General features: G+C 48.8%; 1 protein-coding gene across 2 annotated transcripts in view; it reads left to right on the top strand.

Annotated features, from left to right (window-relative positions):
- The first annotated feature begins 1,015 nt into the window (after positions 1-1,015).
- Positions 1,016-10,140, top strand: part of WASF3 (WASP family member 3) — an 81,616-nt gene continuing 72,491 nt past the window's right edge. For both annotated transcript variants that reach the window (XM_075919242.1, XM_075919241.1), the window contains exon 1: positions 1,016-1,139. The gene's annotated coding sequence lies outside the window, so the exon portion shown is untranslated. The remainder of the gene's footprint in view (positions 1,140-10,140) is intronic.

Raw genomic sequence — 10,140 nt, 5'->3', positions numbered from 1 at the left:
GAAACCCCAGTGAAGAAGGAAAAGGCATATTGTTCATACTGTGTGAGCAGCTGCAGCTCTCACAATTCAACCCACTGGCAGGACAAGGGCCACAAGGTCTATGGATCCCCTGCAACTGTTCAAAAAAGGGGCCCTCCCAGTCTCATTGGCCCAGGAAATTGAGGAGAGAGGTTCCACTGTATATGGAGTCCTGGTAACTAGGGGTTTTTAGCAATTGGGATGGGGGATTACAGGACAGGGTCTGTGGGGGGAGACCCTGAAATGGAGAGAAGGAGGCTGGGGGAGGGAAGACTGGTAAAGGGAGCTACTGAGGATCTATGGAAGGGATTGTGGCTAAGGTATAGGGGGTGGTGGGGCTGTGACAGACTCCAAATAATTGTGGTTGTATTTAAAGTGGTGTGGGTTGCCAGAGGAAAGGGGCCTGCCTCTGCTCAGTGTGTGAGGTAGTGAAGGCGGGTGGTGGGATGTTTGTGGGGGAAGTAGGGTCCCTGGTAACTGGGGGCATCTCTGGAAATTTTGTGAGGGGAGTCCCCTCGTAGCGTGTCTATGGCTGGTAATTGTGAGTGGAGGCTGAGGAAGTGGTGGGGTGAGGTAGCAAGCAGCCCTGGCTACCTGGGTCAGGTCACTTTGTGCACAGGAGCAGCTCTGGTAAGGGGAGAGCTGGGGGTGACTCTGGCAACAAGGGGGGGGGCTGCTGCGTACTGTGCTACTGAGGAGTCCGGTGGTAACTCAAACAGCATGGGGGCAGCGGGAAGGACTGTGGGGGGATCCGGTGGGAGGGGCGCCTCTGTGCACGGCGGGGGAAAGGAATCCTCCCCCTCCCGCAGGGTCCACTCCAGAGTCAGGTCACTCTCTCAGGGCTCCCTGCTGCGGCCAGTTGAGTGACAGGCCGCCGGCCACAGCTTCTTGCTTCCCCATTTGCCAACTCCAACGCCAATCATTTTGTGCCCGAGCGAATCGTGAGCCCCATTGCGGAACCTTGCCCCACCCTTTCGGTTAGTGGGCGAGTCTTGGGGCGGGGCCAAGGGTGGGGGTGGGGGTCTCGGACTCGGGGCACGCCGAGAGAAGTCGTCCGCACGGCGACTGCCGAGGAGGCGGGTGGAGGGGCTGGCGCGAGGCGGCATGGGGCCCGGCGCGAGGTAAGTGCGGGTGACGCGCGCCCCAGCCGGTGCCAGGGTGGGGGCTGGAGGCGACCCAGAACGCGCATCCTTCGCGGCGGGTTGTCCCGACTCCCCCCCCCCCCCCCCCCCCCCCCCCCCCACCCCGCTCCCAGTCAGCGACCAGCTGCCGCCGAGGGAGACTCCGCAGGGGGCGGGTTCGCTCCCGCCCCGCCAGCCCGGGTGGATAATCCCCCTCGTTCCCCGGCCGGACGCGCGCCCCTCCCCCCGCAGCGGGCGGAGATGGTCCCCTGAGCGCAAGGTTACGGGGGGCGCTCCCCCTCCCGAGCCCAGTGTTGGGGCCCGGCCCGCGGGGGGGGTGAGCTGTGGGGAGAACCCGCTTGGAGAAAGGGGGGACCCCGGCCCAACGCTTCGTCTCTGCCCCCCCGGTACGAAGTCCCTGGAAGCCCTCCCTCCCCTGCGGGCACCCCGGCCGCCGAGAAGGGTGGCGGGGGCGGAGGAAGGGGATAGTGTAACCGTCCCCGCCCCATCCCGGCCACCCGCCAGCTGCTGCAAAGCGGAGGGAGCCCGCAGCCCCGCCGGGTGCCCCTCGGTGCGGCCATGCCTCGTGAATCTGCCTCCCCCCGGATTGCTGCCCGCTGGCTCCCATCAGGCTCGTTATTGCTGAGTTTTTGGAACAGGGGTTGTTTCCTAAAAGGCCCTTGGGAGGACAGTTTGCGGACATCTCAAGACTTCCCAAAAGTGACCTGTGGCTTTATCCCAGCAGCTAGATTTTAGAAATCTTTTATTTTGTGTGTGGGAAGAAGTGTGGTTTAGCGGTTAGAGTACAAAAGGCTAGTTTTGGATTTGATTTCCCTCTGTGCCACCAGCTTATTCTATATCTTTGGATTAGTTACTTAGGACCCATTGAAGTTAGTGGCAATACTTAACAGGGATCTTATTTGTGCCTTAAGTGAGATCTTGAAATCTGCCATTTTTAAAAGTTTAAGTATTCCTTCTGTCAGCTTTTGTGGTTTTGCAGTTGCATTTCCCTTTAAAAATACTTTTCCTGCTTTGCTGTGTGAAAGATTTATTAAAAACTGGGAGATGAATTGACCAGGCTGGAGAGCAGTGAACACAATATACTCTGTCAAATGTACAAAAACTGAAAAAATCAAAATACTTTTTTTTTAAACATATAGAAGTAGTTGGTGTTACTTGAAACAAAAGTAGTTGAAAACTTTAACAGAAGTTGTGTTTTTTTTTTAAAGTTGAATGTTTCTAAAAATAGCAGTTTCTAATACAGCTGGTTCTGCCTGAGACTTGGAACTGATTTATACTATCATGTTGTTGATGCAATTTACCTCATTTATGGGTGTGAAAGATACCCTTCTGAGCCATGCATGCTATATCAACTTTAGCTGTCCACACACTATCTTTTTGTTGTTGGGAGAGCTACTGCCCAGATGCTTTCTTTCTGACAGAGCTTCTATCTCTTAAGGAGATGGCATTATTAAGCTGACAGGAGAGCACTGTCCTGTGGGCATAGCAAGATGTGCTACTGCGGTTGTACTGTAGACCTGCTCTTTGACTAGCCGTGTGACCTGGGATTGGGTGGTCTTGAGAACCCGGGCTGCTATTTGAGCCACAATATCCACACACAAACATGGAGTCCTGTGGCACCTTAAAGACTAACGTTTATTTTTGCTTAAGTATTTGTGGGTTAAAAACTAAGGATGTAAGCAACTAGTTGAATAGTCAGAGGCTTACTGGGTAGTTGAGTAACTATTTGACTACTCTCCCCCCCCAACTCTGTATCAGAGTCAGCAAGGGAGGAAGCAGGAGCTGGTGCTGGGGGGAGACAGTTTAAAATCTGGTTCCCCCAAGCACCATTTCCACAGCATGAGGGGTGCAGTGGTCCTGGAGCCAGTGGCTCTTACTAATTTAAAATGCAGAGCTGCAGTGGTGGTAGCAAGTGTCTGCCCTCCCTCCCCCCCAATTAGCTTATTAACTGTTACTTAACATTCCTAGTAAAAGCTATCCACACTGCTAATTTTAGTGTGATATCTCATTCCCCACCTATTCAAGCACCGGGCAGCCCCATCCCACTGTAATATAGATGTACCCTTGGTGCCTCAGAAAGTGACCCTTGGTTCATCCATAAAGCGACCTTCCTGGAGCTGTGCGCTGAGTTAGCCCATGAACTGTGGTGGTAGAGAAGTGTGTTGCCATTGCTTTGTGGAAGCTGGCAACTCCCAATTGGTACCCTTCAGTTGCAAATCAGTTTGGAGTGGGAAAGTCTATCATCATGGCAGTACTTACGGAAGTGTGCAGGGCAAATAAATCATGTTTTGTTATGCAGGACTGCCTCCGGGAAATGTGGATGATATAGTGGCTGGCTTTGCTGAAATAGGCTTTCAAAACTGTGACTGGGCAATTGATGGTGTGCTCATTCCCATTATAGTGCCACCCCATCTTGCCTCAGGGTACATCATTCGTAAGGGATACTTCTCTATGGTGCTTGTGGTGCATGTGAATTACCACTTTGCATTTATGCCTGTGAAATGCACAAGGTTTGGAAAGTTGCATGATGCATGTATCTTCAGGAACAGTGGCTTGTACAGAAAGCTGCATGCTGGCATTTCTTTCCAGACCAGACAATTGTAGTGGGGGATGTGGAAATACCATAGTGATCCTTGGTGACTTGGCTTACCCTCACAGACATAGCTTATGAATCCTTAAACAGGACAGCAGTAAAGAGTGCTAAGCCAATGTCACATGATTGTGGAATGTCCCTTTGGCAGATTGAAAGGGACGTGGAGGTGTGTCTATGGCAAGCTGGACCATTCATAGGATCATATCCGCAAGGTGGTGGCCACATGCTTTTGTTTACATAAATTGTTTGAGCAATGGTGAAATATTACAGTGCCTGGATGCACAGTTTGAACACAGACACTCGTGCTGAAAGGAACCCATAAGGTCGCCATCAATAGCATGGAGGCTCTGAGAAACCACTTTGACAATGAAAAGTGCTGATGTTTCTGTATGTAAGGGTACGTCTAGACTACATGCCTCTGTTGCCAGAGGCATGTAGATTAGGCTACCAGGCATAGGAAAATGAAGCGGCGATTTAAATAATCGCCGCTTCATTTAAATTTACATGGCTGCCGCGCTGAGCCGACAAACAGCTGATCAGCTGTTTGTTGGCTCAGCGTGGTAGTCTGGATGCGCGGGTGTCGACATCAAAGGCATTTGTCGACCACCCAGGTATACCTCATCCCAGGAGGCATACCTGGGTGGTCGACAAATGCCTTTGATGTCGACACTACCACATTGAGCCGACAAACAGCTGATCAGCTGTTTGTCGGCTCAGCGCGGCAGCCATGTAAATTTAAATGAAGCGGCGATTATTTAAATCGTCGCTTCATTTTCCTATGCCTGGTAGCCTAATCTACATGCCTCTGGCAACAGAGGCATGTAGTCTAGACGTACCCTTAGAGTTGCTTCCTTACCTCATCCCACTGCTCAGCTCTGTATGAGGCATTCCCGTGAAACCAAGAGCTATTAATTGCTCTGGGAACTTTGGTGTGGTGGATTGTGTTACACAAAATAAACTCATGGAAATATTTGTTTTCATTGCTGTCTTTCAATCAGGATGCTTGGTGGTCAGGGATGGTAGGGATTATTGGAAAACCTCACAATGGTGTTAACATCCAGCTGTCAGTCACATCTGCTTTGACAGGGAGTGGAGTGTGCTGCGGAAAAAACATTACCTGATTGTGAAAATGAATGTGTGGGTGTAGAGGGAGGGTTGCTGTGAGAAGAGTTCTGCATGTGCTGATAGAGAAGCCTTTGGTCCCATTGGCTCTGCATCTTGATAAGGCTCTTCAGCATTTCATGTTGATCTTCCATGAGCTTTAGCACGTGCTCAGTGGTTTCTCTTCTGACTTGCATCTCCCTAGTTCTTGGCTCCCTTTTCACTGTTTGAAGTGTTGAATGCCACAAAAAATCCTTGACCAGATCCTCCTTTGTCCTTTGAGATTTTTTTCCTTAGTTGATGGAGTCTGTCTGCAGGGGAGCATGCCTGACTTCTCAAGGTCTGGTCTGAAAAAGTAACCATTAACAATAGTGACTGCATTTTTCCTGATTGTAACCTTTCCCTAGCACAGAATCACAGAATGCTAGAACAGGAAGCATGGTTCCCTCTAAGCTGTGCACTCACGCAATAGTTTTTCAAGCTCCACTCAGAAGTTCAAAGCTCCTGTGCAGGTGGGGAGCTCAGCTGATTGGTGGGGGGAGGGGCATCTCACTGAACAAGCACCTATGGAGCTAGCTGACTGCTTGAAAAGTGGCTTCCCATTTTGTACGTGTGAAACTGATGGTTCCTTCCTAAGTGGAGTACTTTGCATTTGGCCTTTATTAAACTTCATCTTATTTACCTCAGACCATTTCTCTAGTTTGTCAGATCATTTTGAGTTATGAGCCTATCCTCCAAAGCATTTGCAACCCCTTCTAGCTTGGTATCATCTGCAAACTTAATAAGTGTGCTTTCTGTGCCATCATCTAAATCATTGATGAAGATATTGAACAGAACTGGTCTCAAAACAGACCCTTGCAGAGCCCCATTTGTTGTGCCCTTCCAGCATGATTGTGAACCATTAATAACTACTCTCTGAAAATGGTTATAGAGTCTGTTACGGAGCCACCTTATAGCAGCCCCATCTAGGTTGTATTTCCCCAGTTTATTGATAGGAAGGTATTGCGAGATGCTATCAAATGCTTTACGGAAGTCTAGGTATACCACTTCTACCACTTCTCTCTTATCCACAAGACTCGTTATCCTATCAAAGAAAGCTATCAGATTGGTTTGACATGATTTGTTCTTTAAAAATCCAGGCTGGCTGTTACCTATCACCTTGTTATCTTCTTGCTGCTAATAGAGTCAGCAGATGAATTCCTTTACTTGCTCCATTATCTTCCCTGGCACAGAAGTTAAACTGTGTGGGGTGTAGTTTCCTTGGTTGTTCTTATTTCCCTTTTTATAGATGAGCACTATATTTGCTCTTTTCCAGTCTTCTCTCCCAGCTTCCATAACTTTTCAAAGATGATAGCTAAAGGCTCAGATACCTCCTCTATCATCTCCTTGAGTATTCTAGGATGCATTTCATCAGGCCCTGGTGACTTGCAGATGCCTAACTTTTCTAAGTAATTTTTAACTTTTTTTTTTAAACCTACCCCATTTCCACTAGCATTCACTATGTTAGGCATCCTGTCACCATCAAACTTCTTGGTGAAAACCAAAACAAGTCATTAAGCGCTTCTGCCATTTCCAAGTTTCCTGTTGTTGTTTCTCTCTCTTCTCTGAGCAAAGGGCCTACCCTGTCCTTGCTCTTCCTCTTGCTTCTAATATATTTGTAGAATGTACTTGTTACCCTTTATGTCTCTAGCTAGATCAAGATCATTTTGTGCCTTTGCCTTTCTAATCTTGCCCCTGAATACTTGCGTTGTTTGCTTACAATCATCCTTTGTAACTTGACCTATTTTCCACTTTTATAAGACTCCTTTTTGTTTTTTAGATCATCAGTTCTCCTGGTTAAGCCAAGATGGTCTCCTGCCATACTTTCTCTCTTTCCTACACAGTGGAATAGTTTGTTTTTGGGCCTTTAATAGTGTGCCTTTGAAAAATTGCCAACTGTCTTCAGTCTTGCTTCCCATGGGACTTTACCTACCAGCTCTCTGAAATCCATTATTTATTTCTATTTTCCTGTTCTACATTTCTTAGAATCATGAATCTGTGATCAAGAAATCATAGTTCACCCAAGTTATCTTCCACTTTCAAATTCTCAACCAGTTCCTTCCTATTTGTTAAAATCAAATCTAGAACAGCTTTCCCCCCAGTAGCTTTCTCAACCTTCTGAAATAAAAAATTGTCTGCAGTGAAGTCGATGAACTTATTGGATAATCTGTGCCTGCTATATTAGTTTCCCAACATATGTCTGGTCCCCCATCACCACCAAATCCTGTGCTTTGGGTGATTTTGTTAGTAGTTTTAAAAAAAGCCTCATCCACCTCTTCTGCCTGGATAAGTGGTCTGTAATAAACCCTGAGCGTGACATCACCCTTGGTTTTTTTTTTTTCCCCCTTATAGCCTAACCCAGAGACTCTCAACAAGTCTGTCTCCTATGTCCATCTCAACCTCAGTCCAAGTGTATGCTGTACCTTTTATACCAATATTCCAATCGTCTATATCAAGGGTCTCCAAACTACGGCCCGCGGGCCGGATGCGGCCCGCGAGGCCCTCTCATCCGGCCCGTGGAGACTGTGACGGGGAAGAAACTCCCCGCACTAACAGCCCCTCCCCTGGAGAAGCGCCGAGCGGCGCAGCGCCGTGGAGCTGGGGCGGGGAAGAAACTCCCCACACTGACAGCCCCTCCCCCGGAGAAGCGCCGAGCGGCGCAGCGCAGCGCAGCGGAGCCCAGGGGAAAGCCCACGGGGAGGGGAGCGAGGGCGCACAGCCGCAGGCGCGGCAGGCGAGGAAGGCGGCAGGACCCAGGAGGAGAAGGGGCAGGGACGCCAGGGTGAGCGGCATGCCCCGTGCGTGCCGGCTCAAAAGGGGGAGGGGCCGGAAGGACAGGGGCGGCCGGCACTCACTTTCTCTTGGGCAGGCAGCCAGGAGAGGGAAGCCGGAGGAGCCAGCGGGACGGAGGAGGGACTCTGGACCCGCGCAGCCCTTGCCCTGGGCAGTGAGACTCCTCGGCCGGGGGTGCGGGGGATCGGAGCCGCCAACGGACGGCCACACGCCCTGCGGACCGACGGCCGAGCCCGGGCTCTGCGCGTCCCTCACAGCAAGAGGGGTTGGGACTTGGCGTGGACATTTGCTCCCTATTGGTCAGTGCGTTCTTATCCTATTGGCTAGCTCTCTCATGAGGTCACTAGTGGGCTGGGCTCTATTTTGGCATCTAGGAAACAATTTCACCATTCACACTAATACAGGTGTTCATGTGTAGTGTATCAATGTGTTATTTAATAATAACTGAATAAAATAATATTAAATAAATAATTAAAAACAACATCCATGTTTTGATTGTTTTTTATTTGGACCTCAAGTGTGTAGTCGGCCCCCGAACTGCTGTTTGATAGTTAATGCGGCCCTCGGGCAGAAAAGTTTGGAGACCCCTGGTCTATATTATCCTACCAAGTCTCTGATATATACTCATAGGCTACGTCTAGCATGGCATTATTTTCCGGAAATGCTTTTAACAGAAAAGTTTTCCGTTAAAAGCATTTTCGGAACAGAGCGTCTAGATTGGCATGGACGCTTTTCCGCAAAAGCACTTTTTGCAGAAAAGCGTCTGTACCAATCTAGACGCACTTTTCTGCAAAAAAGCCCCGATCGCCATTTTTGCGATCGGGGCTTTTTTGTGCAAAACAAATCTGAGCTGTCTACACTGGCCCTTTTGCGCAAAAGTTTTGTGCAAAAGGACATTTGCCCGAACGGGAGCAGCATAGTATTTCCGCAAGAACACTGACAATTTTACATGAGATCGTTAGTGCTTTTGCGGAAATTCAAGCGGCCAGTGTAGACAGCTGGCAAGTTTTTCCGGAAAAGCTGCTGATTTTCCGGAAAAATTGGCCAGTCTAGACACAGCCTTGGACTTTAACGGCCCCTTCAGACCTTATGATCATCTAGTCTGTGGCCTGCATTGAGCAGGGGGTCAGAATCTCACCCACCCCTCCTAGAATAATCCTCTCACCTATATCTCAGATATTGAAGCTTTCAAATAGTTTGAAGACCCCAAGATGCAGAGAATCCTCCAGCTGTGAACTGTACCCCATGCTACAGAGGAAGGCGAAAAACCTCCAGGGCCTCTGCCAATTTACCCTGGAGGAAAATTCCTTCCCAGCCCCAAATATGACGATCAGCTAAACCCTGAGCATGTGGGCAAGACTCACCAGCCAGACACCCAGAAAGTTCTCTATAGTAATTCCTATCATCCCTCCATTGACCTATTTCCTACTGATAATGAATGGTCAATTAGTTACCAAGATCATGTCATCTCATCAGACCATCCCCTTCATAAACCCATCGGCTACGTCTACACTGGCCCCTTTTCCGGAAGGGGCATGTAAATTTCACCAGTCGTCGTAGGGAAATCCGCGGGGGATTTAAATATCCCCCGCGGCATTTAAATAAAAATGTCCGCCGCTTTTTTCCGGCTTTTAAAAAAGCCGGAAAAGAGCGTCTAGACTGGCCCCGATCCTCCGGAAAAAGTGCCCTTTTCCGGAGGGTCTTATTCCTACTTTGAAGTAGGAATAAGACCCTCCGGAAAAGGGCACTTTTTCCGGAGGATCGGGGCCAGTCTAGACGCTCTTTTCCGGCTTTTTTAAAAGCCGGAAAAAAGGGGCGGACATTTTTATTTAAATGCCGCGGGGGATATTTAAATCCCCCGCGGATTTCCCTACGACGACTGGTGAAATTTACATGCCCCTTCCGGAAAAGGGGCCAGTGTAGACGTAGCCATCTAGTTTAATCTTGAAGCCAGATAGATCTTTTGCCCCCACTACTTCCCTTGGAAGGCTGTTCCAGAACTTCACTCCTCTAATGGTTAGAAACCTTCATCTAATCTCAAGTCTAAACTTCCTACTAGCCAGCTTATATCCATTTGTTCTTGTGTCCACGTTGGTATTAAGCTTAAATAATTCCTCTCCCTCCCTGGTATTTATCCCTCTAATATATTTAAAGAGTGCAATCATGTCCCCCCCTCAGCCTTCTTTTGGATAATGTAAACAAGCCAAGCTCCTTGAGTCTCCTTTCATAAGACAGGTTTTCCATTCCTCGGATCATCCTGGTGGCCCTTCCTTGTACCTGTTCCAGTTTGAATTCCTCCTTCTTAATCATGGGAGAGCAGAACTGCACACAGTATTCCAAATGGGGTCTCACCAAAGCCTTGTATAATGGCACTAACACCACCTTATCCCTACTGGAAATACCTCGCCTAATACATCCCAAGACCGTATTAGCCTTTTTCACGGCTATGTCACA

The sequence above is a fragment of the Pelodiscus sinensis genome, chromosome 1 (assembly GCF_049634645.1).
Source record: "Pelodiscus sinensis isolate JC-2024 chromosome 1, ASM4963464v1, whole genome shotgun sequence".
Taxonomy (NCBI): Eukaryota; Metazoa; Chordata; order Testudines; family Trionychidae; genus Pelodiscus; species Pelodiscus sinensis.
Note: the sequence above shows the minus strand (reverse complement) of the source record. Positions and strands in the feature narration are given on the sequence as shown.